Source organism: Athene cunicularia, assembly GCF_003259725.1.
Source record: "Athene cunicularia isolate RWA chromosome 1 unlocalized genomic scaffold, athCun1 chr1_part2, whole genome shotgun sequence".
NCBI lineage: Eukaryota > Metazoa > Chordata > Aves > Strigiformes > Strigidae > Athene > Athene cunicularia.
Window position 1 is genome coordinate 58759774 of NW_020799092.1, and position 8094 is coordinate 58767867.

The following is an 8094-nucleotide window of genomic DNA, read 5'->3' on the forward strand; positions in this document are numbered from 1 at the left end:
GACTCCAGGCAAGTGCATACATAACTGGCCAGCTGCAAAGGAAAGTCCGAGCAGATGCCCAGCTTCACTTCCCGGTTGAGTTGCAGCTATCCGGATTCAGCCAGGCTGCTGGGTGAGGTTGCTCCCTAACAACAGTGGGAATTTTTCAAAACATGTTACTTCCTTAGCTTGAAGTAGGGAGTTATATTTTTAATAACTTTCAGGTTTATGATTTAAGCAGCTCATAAAACTCTCCACAGTATAACTGTAGACAGATTCCTCTAACATTCTAGTAAAGGGAGAGTCCTGAAGCCCAAACTCCTGTCCTACTGTTTTCTAACACCCTGATAACTGCACGCTGTTAACAGTTCTCAACTTCAAAATGGAGTTTATAGAAAAGTTTTCTGTACTGCACAAAATGTATTCTGAGGAACTTCTGTCTTCTTCACTTGCTACATATTATCATGTCCCTCAGCTTAGCTCTTTCACATGTATTGAGAGCGGGTGTCACACATTTGGGTGTTGACAGGTTTGAAATCTGCAGTAAATCTATCCATTGCAGATTCCAGCAAGAAGGAAGAGAGTGAGAAAACGGTACGTTTGGAGTGTATCCACTGAAACATGGAATTATTTAGCTATCTTTTGCATGGAGCAATGCTGTCCCAAAAATCAAAAATATCAAAAGTCAGGAGCAAATTATACTCATTTCAGAACCTGACATGACTTCAGTAATTTCACAAGTCTCATGCAAGATCAAAATAGTCATAGAGAATTTCTTCGTGCTGGGAAGCAAATTCCTCCAGCATACTTTTTTGCTCCTGCCAAGCATCGAGCTGTTTCTACACCTTGTGACTACATTAGGCAGCAGCAGTCACTCAGCGTGTGTTTGAAACAGGGCATGGATGCCTTGTCACAGTCAAAATAAGATGTTAGGGATAATACACAAAATAAATTGTTAGCTATGTTAAAACAAGTTGTGATAAGGGAAAAATAAGGAAGTACAGTGAAAATATTAAGAGAAGATATAAACAGATATCAGAAGACATGCACTTCTGATACTGAGCACACCTAGCTTGATTAATTAAATCCATTTCTCTTAACTCACAGCATACTGTTACAGGGCTGTTGTCTAATATAAAACAATTTGTTCATCACTTCAATCTGAAATAGGATTTCTGAGACAAAAATAATAATTTTGAGGGAAGCAATAAACCCAGTCATCTACATGTTCCTTTTCTTCTCCATGTTACCTTTACATAACACTGAATTTAATGCTTTAATAGCACTTTTTCCTCTTCTTCTCAGAGAGATATTAGAAATCTTTCACCTTCCTTTTCACAAATCCATGCTTGTTCATCTGTTTAAGGGTGCATACAGGTAAGACAACAATCCAGAGCACAAAGATAGGGGTAGAAATGGAATGCCCTAGGGAGAATTTAGTATGAATTGGAATAGTTTGGTCAACACAAGCAAAATACTTTGTAATTCTCTAAATGGTTGATTTTTCCATGGTATCTTCCAGAATGTGAGAGATCTGGTTTCGCCCATAACTGTCCGGAATAGTCTTGCCAGTTTATGTGAGCATCTCCTGCCCACAAAGCCAATCGACTGTCTTCCTCTCTGCTTCTTACAATTAACCTTCATAAGAGATGAAGATGAATTGAAGGTCACGATTATAAGTCAGGAGTGCACAATGTGGTTGCCCACAGAATACTAAAGGAGTCAGACTTTTAAGCAAAACTTTCAGTTTTGCAGAACCTGCTAGATTTGCATTGAAGTTGGCAGTCTAGAGAAATAGTGCATTACTACCACACTTTTATTCCAGTAAACCCATGCCTTCTCAGATTGTGATTCCTTTCATTCTTTAGCTTGCACAATACAGGGACCCCTGCTTTGTGAAACAGCAAGAAAGCAGCATATATTCCTATTCTTCCAACATGAACCAATGAAGGGTAGTAGGTTCCAGTAGCTCTCCTTCATTACTAATACAGTTCATAAATATGACCGACCAACAGCGCCAGGACTTCCACATCAGAATAAATCCTCAACAATCTGATCTGAATCTATGGAAATCAAGACCAACAAATACATAGTGCTGTATAAATATGTGTTGTAACCTGACAGGAAACTCACCGCAAGAGCAAATGATTCATTACTAAATATTTGACAATTCTATACCTTTTAAATGGCTGACTAGTGCTCAGCTCTATTATTACAGAGCATTCTCATAGGACTAAAACATTTACATCATTTCAAAAATTCCACTGCTGGCATGTGCAACTTCTTTTACAAGTTCATACTCAAATGCTGACACCCTGGATGAAAAGCCTGTAAGTCATGTAAGAGAAGCCTACCTCTTTATCCAGAAAGATCATGGAGCAGATACTCCTGGAAACTATGCTAGGGGACATGGAAAATAAGGAGGCAATTGGTGTCAGCCAGCACAGCTTTACTAAGGGCAAATAGTGCCCGATGAATTTGGTGGCCACCTACAACAAGGTTACAGTACTGGTGGATAAAGGAAGAGCAACTGTCATCATCTAGCTGGGCTTTTGCAAAGCATTTGACACTGTCCCACATGACATCCTTGTCTATCAATTGGAGAGACATGGATTTGATGGATGGACCACTCGGTGGATAAGGAATTGGCTGGATGGTTCCACTCAGAGAGTTATGGTCAACAGTTCAATATCCAAATGGAGAATGGCATTCATCAGGTGTTGGTACTGGGACCAGTGCTGTTTAACATCTTTGTCAGTGACATGGACAGTGGGATTGAGTGCACCCTCAGCAAGTTTGCCGATGACACCAAGCCATGTGGTGCAGTTGACACGCTGGAGGGAAGGGATGTGCTATCCAGAGAGACCTGGACAGGCTTGAGAGGTGGGCCTGTGCAAACCTCATGAAGTTCAACAAGGCCAAGTGCAAGGTCCTGCACATGGGTCAAGGCAATCCCAAACACAATTCCAAGCTGGGTGGAGAATGGATTGAGAGCAGCCCTGCAGAGAAGGACTTGAGGGTATTGGCAGATGAAAACCTGACTATGAGCCAGCAATGTGCATTCACAACCCAGCAAGCCAACTATATCCTGGGCTGCATCAAGAGAAGTGTGGCCGGAAGGCCAAGGGAGGTGATTCTGCCCCTCTCCTCTGTTCTCATGAGATCCCACCTGGAGTACCATGTCCAGCTCTGGGGGCCCCAGCATAGGAAGGGCATAGATCTCCTTGAGCGGGCCCAGAGGCAGACCATGAAGAAGAACGGGAGTCTGGAGCACCTCCCTTGTGAAGACAGGCTGAGAGAGTTGGGGTTGTTCAGCCTGGAGAGGAGAAGGCTCTGGGAAGACTTTATAGCAGCCTTCCAGTACTTAAAGGGGACCTACAGGAAAGATGGGGAGGGACTTTATCAGGGATTGTAGTGATAGGATGAGGGGTAATGGTTTTAAACTGAAAGAGGGTAGATCTAGATTAGATATAAGGAAAAAATTCTTTACTGTGAGAGTGGTGAGACACTTGAACAGGTTGCCCAGAGAAGCTGTGTCTGCCCCCTCCCTGGCAGTGTTCAAGGCCAGGCTGGATGGGGCTTTGAGCAACCTGGTCTAGTGGAAGATGTCCCTGCCCATGGCAGGGTGGGAGTGGAACTGGATGAGCTTTAAGGTCCCTTCCAGCCCAAAACATTCTATGATTCTGTGATTTCTAGAAGTCATTGCATTTTATCAGGAAAATAAAACTGTTCTGATAAATGGTCAAATCTGACAATTTCCATTAGAGCTGAGTAAATTCTTTAAAAGCACAGTTGATCATATTTGCTTGAATTTCAGAGAAGTACTCACAAGATTGTTTTGGAATCTGTTGGTAAAAAGGCCTTGGCTTTGGAGCCTAGATATTTCCAGTAATGAGAACAAATGATTGCAAAGTATCAATGCCTCTTCAAAGAATAGACTCTAAGGTGAAATTCTAACCCTCTCTCTTCACTTCTGAGAAGTGGCTAAAGTGATAGCTTATAGAGTCTCTTAAATTGTAGCTTAGAGGTTGAGACCATGAGGAGTCCACTCCTGAAATACGGATGAGAAATGCTGGGTTCATCTCAGGTCTTTCTCAGATGTAGATACTCACTACCAGGAAAAGGGGATCGGTCCATATAGCTTGTATTTCTCCTTCTGCAGTAGCAGAGACATGTGGCCAATTAACACCTGCAGCGTACCTCACAGGACTCTTTTGTGAGCAGGACTCTTTGAGCATGAAACAAAATTTGCCTTCTACCCACCTCCAATGCCACTGGTAATCTGTTTCCAGAGGGAAAAGTACTGGCTTTCTTCCCACATGCACAAATAGGTAGTATGTTAATTTGGTAATGCACTCTGTTTCCCCAGTCCCAAGATGAAAGTTCATGCTATTTCCAGGATGTAATTTTCTCTATTTATGTCTCAAAGGAAGAAGAACTCAGAGAAATTTCTCTCTTCACCTCCTCACCCCAGAAGATGTTCTCATGAACAAAGCATTCAGTCTCCTCTTAGATAATAAAATTATTGTAAAAACTGATAAAGCAGGATTATAATTTAATGTGTGAGGGTAGCAAAGTAGTTGCTGACCAGTATTTGCCATATGGAAAATACTTTTTCAATAGGAAATAATACTAATAGTAACTAGTTAAAAAAAAAAAAAAAAAAAAAAATCAAAATCTTGGATTCTTTTAATATTATTGATTTTTTTAAAGAGCCTAAATTTGAATATGTCTGTTATTTGAACTGGGGGAAGAGGTTCTTTAATATGCTGCCATAATATCATGTTATCTCTCAAACCTATTACTCAAGGATCAAATTTGCATGCAAAATGGATGACACTTATTTTTGTCACCTACCTATAGATAGTTCCTCTGGCTTATCCTGCACTGTAAATTGTCCTTGTTAAAGCAGTCATACCTTTTAGCCTGATTTACAGTCCTAAATTTACCTTCATCCCACGGAAATCTGGAATTCACACTTATTAAAAATTTTTTACATCAGGAATGTAGAATTCTGAGGTTGAGATGATTTTTTTTCTTTTTTCTTTTAAATAAAAGGACTCATAAGAATAAGTAATTAAGCTTCTATCATATTGGTCTTTTCAGTTATTTTTTATGAGTCCTATATTTCAACTTGGACAGGATAAGAAATACATAGCATATATGAGTGGCACACAGTTGTAAAAGAAAGCATGTATAAATCCAGTGAAATGGGTAGGAATAGAATGTTAATACATGGTACGTCAATGTTACAGCTTCTCTTAATAAAATTATTTTGGTTAAACTGAGATACATGGTAATGGAAGTATTTTTTTCTTCATTGTAGTTAATGATTTGACAGCAGTCTGAGTTTCAGTATTTTGAAATTGTGCTGGATTTAAAAAAAAATCTTCATGTGCAAACAGTTCTAAACCTGGACTAAAGATCACCTATGGATTTTCAAAGAAAAATACCTATGGAAAATGCAACAGTAAACTGTGTGTGCTTTTACGTATACCAACAGACATCAGTCAAAAGGGGTTTTAGGTTCCTGCTCACAGGTAAAAGAACCACTGTGATCTCATCTCATTTTAATTAAACAAAAGAAAGGAATAATTTTGAAAATTCGCTTTGCAATAGATATTTCTTTTTTTTAATCATTTGGCAAAAAATCTTTATTTTTAGGAGTGAAGAAAAAAAGAAAAAGGAGAAAATATATTCAGATGCATTTGTGAGCCAAATTTACTGAGAGAGCGAAATTAAAATCCCACTCAATAGTTTTTTCTCATTCCTTTTTTTCAAAGCTTTCTTCACTTCAGTTGTTCCCAAACTGTGGTTTGTGGAGAAATATTAAAAAGGAAAATTCAGTTTGTTTTCAGTTAAAAGTTTGTTCATAAGTAATATGGTAATCTGAGATAAAACAATCTGGTTTTGTTTCAAAAGTTCTAAGACTGTTTCTATAAGGCAGAATACTGACAGTATACCCACCAACTGTGCTCCATCTCACTTGTGTGTGATTTGGTTAGTGTGTGCAGATACCCTCCAAAAGATCTAGGTTAATACAAGGTATAATCTAGTTTTTGAGATATTACCAGCTGTAGAGACAGGGAGGATATACCTTTCTTTCATAATTGCCTCCCTAGTATTAACTTCTCTTTATTTTTCCATTAACCTACATTAAGTCAGACATTTTGGATGCAAGAAGCCAGGAGTCACAGAATTGTATCATAGAACCTTAGAATGTTTTGGGTTGGAAGGGAACTTAAAGGTCATCCAGTTCCACTCCCAACCTGCCATGGGCAGGGACACTTTCCACTAGACCAGGTTGCTCAAAGCCCCATCCAGCCTGGCCTTGAACACTGCCAGGGAGGGGGCAGACACAGCTTCTCTGGGCAACCTGTTCAAGTGTCTCACCACTCTCACAGTAAAGAATTTTTTCCTTATATCTAATCTAGATCTACCCTCTTTCCGTTTAAAACCATTACCCCTCATCCTATCACTACAATCCCTGATAAAGTCCCTCCCCATCTTTCCTGTAGGTCCCCTTTAAGTACTGGAAGGCTGCTATAAAGTCTTCCCAGAGCCTTCTCCTCTCCAGGCTGAACAACCCCAACTCTCTCAGCCTGTCTTCACAAGGGAGGTGCTCCAGACTCCCGTTCTTCTTCATGGTCTGCCTCTGGGCCCGCTCAAGGAGATCTATGCCCTTCCTATGCTGGGGCCCCCAGAGCTGGACATGGTACTCCAGGTGGGATCTCATGAGAACAGAGGAGAGGGGCAGAATCACCTCCCTTGGCCTTCCGGCCACACTTCTCTTGATGCAGCCCAGGATATAGTTGGCTTGCTGGGTTGTGAATGCACATTGCTGGCTCATAGTCAGGTTTTCATCTGCCAATACCCTCAAGTCCTTCTCTGCAGGGCTGCTCTCAATCCATTCTCCACCCAGCTTGGAATTGTGCTTGGGACATGCAGCATCCTAAGTATATGTACTCTAGGATATATATAGATATATATCTATATCTATCTATCTATCTATCTCTATATATATATATATATATATATAATCATTAATCTGAGTGTAGTTTTCAGTCAGGTTTTCCAGTATTCATCACTGGCTGATACAGAGAATGCTTTCATTCTTCGTACTTGTCCAGTACCTTTTTCAGTATCATTTGTAAGCTACATAAACAAGTGAAGCAACACAGTAACTACTACAGAAAAGTTTTAAATTAATTCCTTTTCAAAATGTAATAGAATTCTGAAAGCTATGAACAAAAAGATGTAAAAAGTAATTGTTTTCAAATTCAGTACCAATGTCAACAAAACATTTATGATGATGAACTTAGCAATTAAAGAAAACTAACATGAATAATTTTATACTAATTTCAATTATACAAGATTTTTTAAAAAGATTGTTATCCTATTTTTGAATTATGTTGGCTTTACTTGGCTTTTCCCTAACAAAAGGATTCAATTACATATCCAAAATATTGAAAATACTTTTTCAATTTTTCAGCAACTCTCAATACACCATGTCCTCCAAAACATTGTTTCCATGCTTTCAGAAGCCAGTTTTGGACACTGACTTGAAGGAAGACATGAATTTTCAATTTATACAGGTAGTCAGTCATTTTGTGGACAGCCATCTCACAAATATTAGTCCTAAGTATCCAATTCACTATAATTGTGACACAAATTTTTAACTACTTATACAAGAGACTTCACAGTGTGATTAAATGGCACTGCCATTATCAGGGACTACCTTCTGGACTTCTTCATAAACCAAAAAATTTGTGTGTATGAGCAATTGTCTATCAGGCCAAAACACTAGCTTACTTAAGAATACTGAACTGCATCAGTATTCAGAACTCTTCAAGCATAAATCTGTAATACTGTATGAGTTTTGGGTCCCTCAAATCAAGAAAGGCTTTGATAAACTGGAGCAAGTTCAACAGAGGTCCATCAAGATCAGGGAGCAGAAGCACTTGACATGTGAGGAGAGGCTGAGGGAACTGGGCTTGTGTAGCCTGAAGAACAGAAGGCTTGGGGAAAAACTGCTAGCTAAAACTTAAAAAGATATTATTAAGAAGATTAAGCCAGACTCTTTACAGGTGTGCATGTTAGAGGATGAGAGACAAC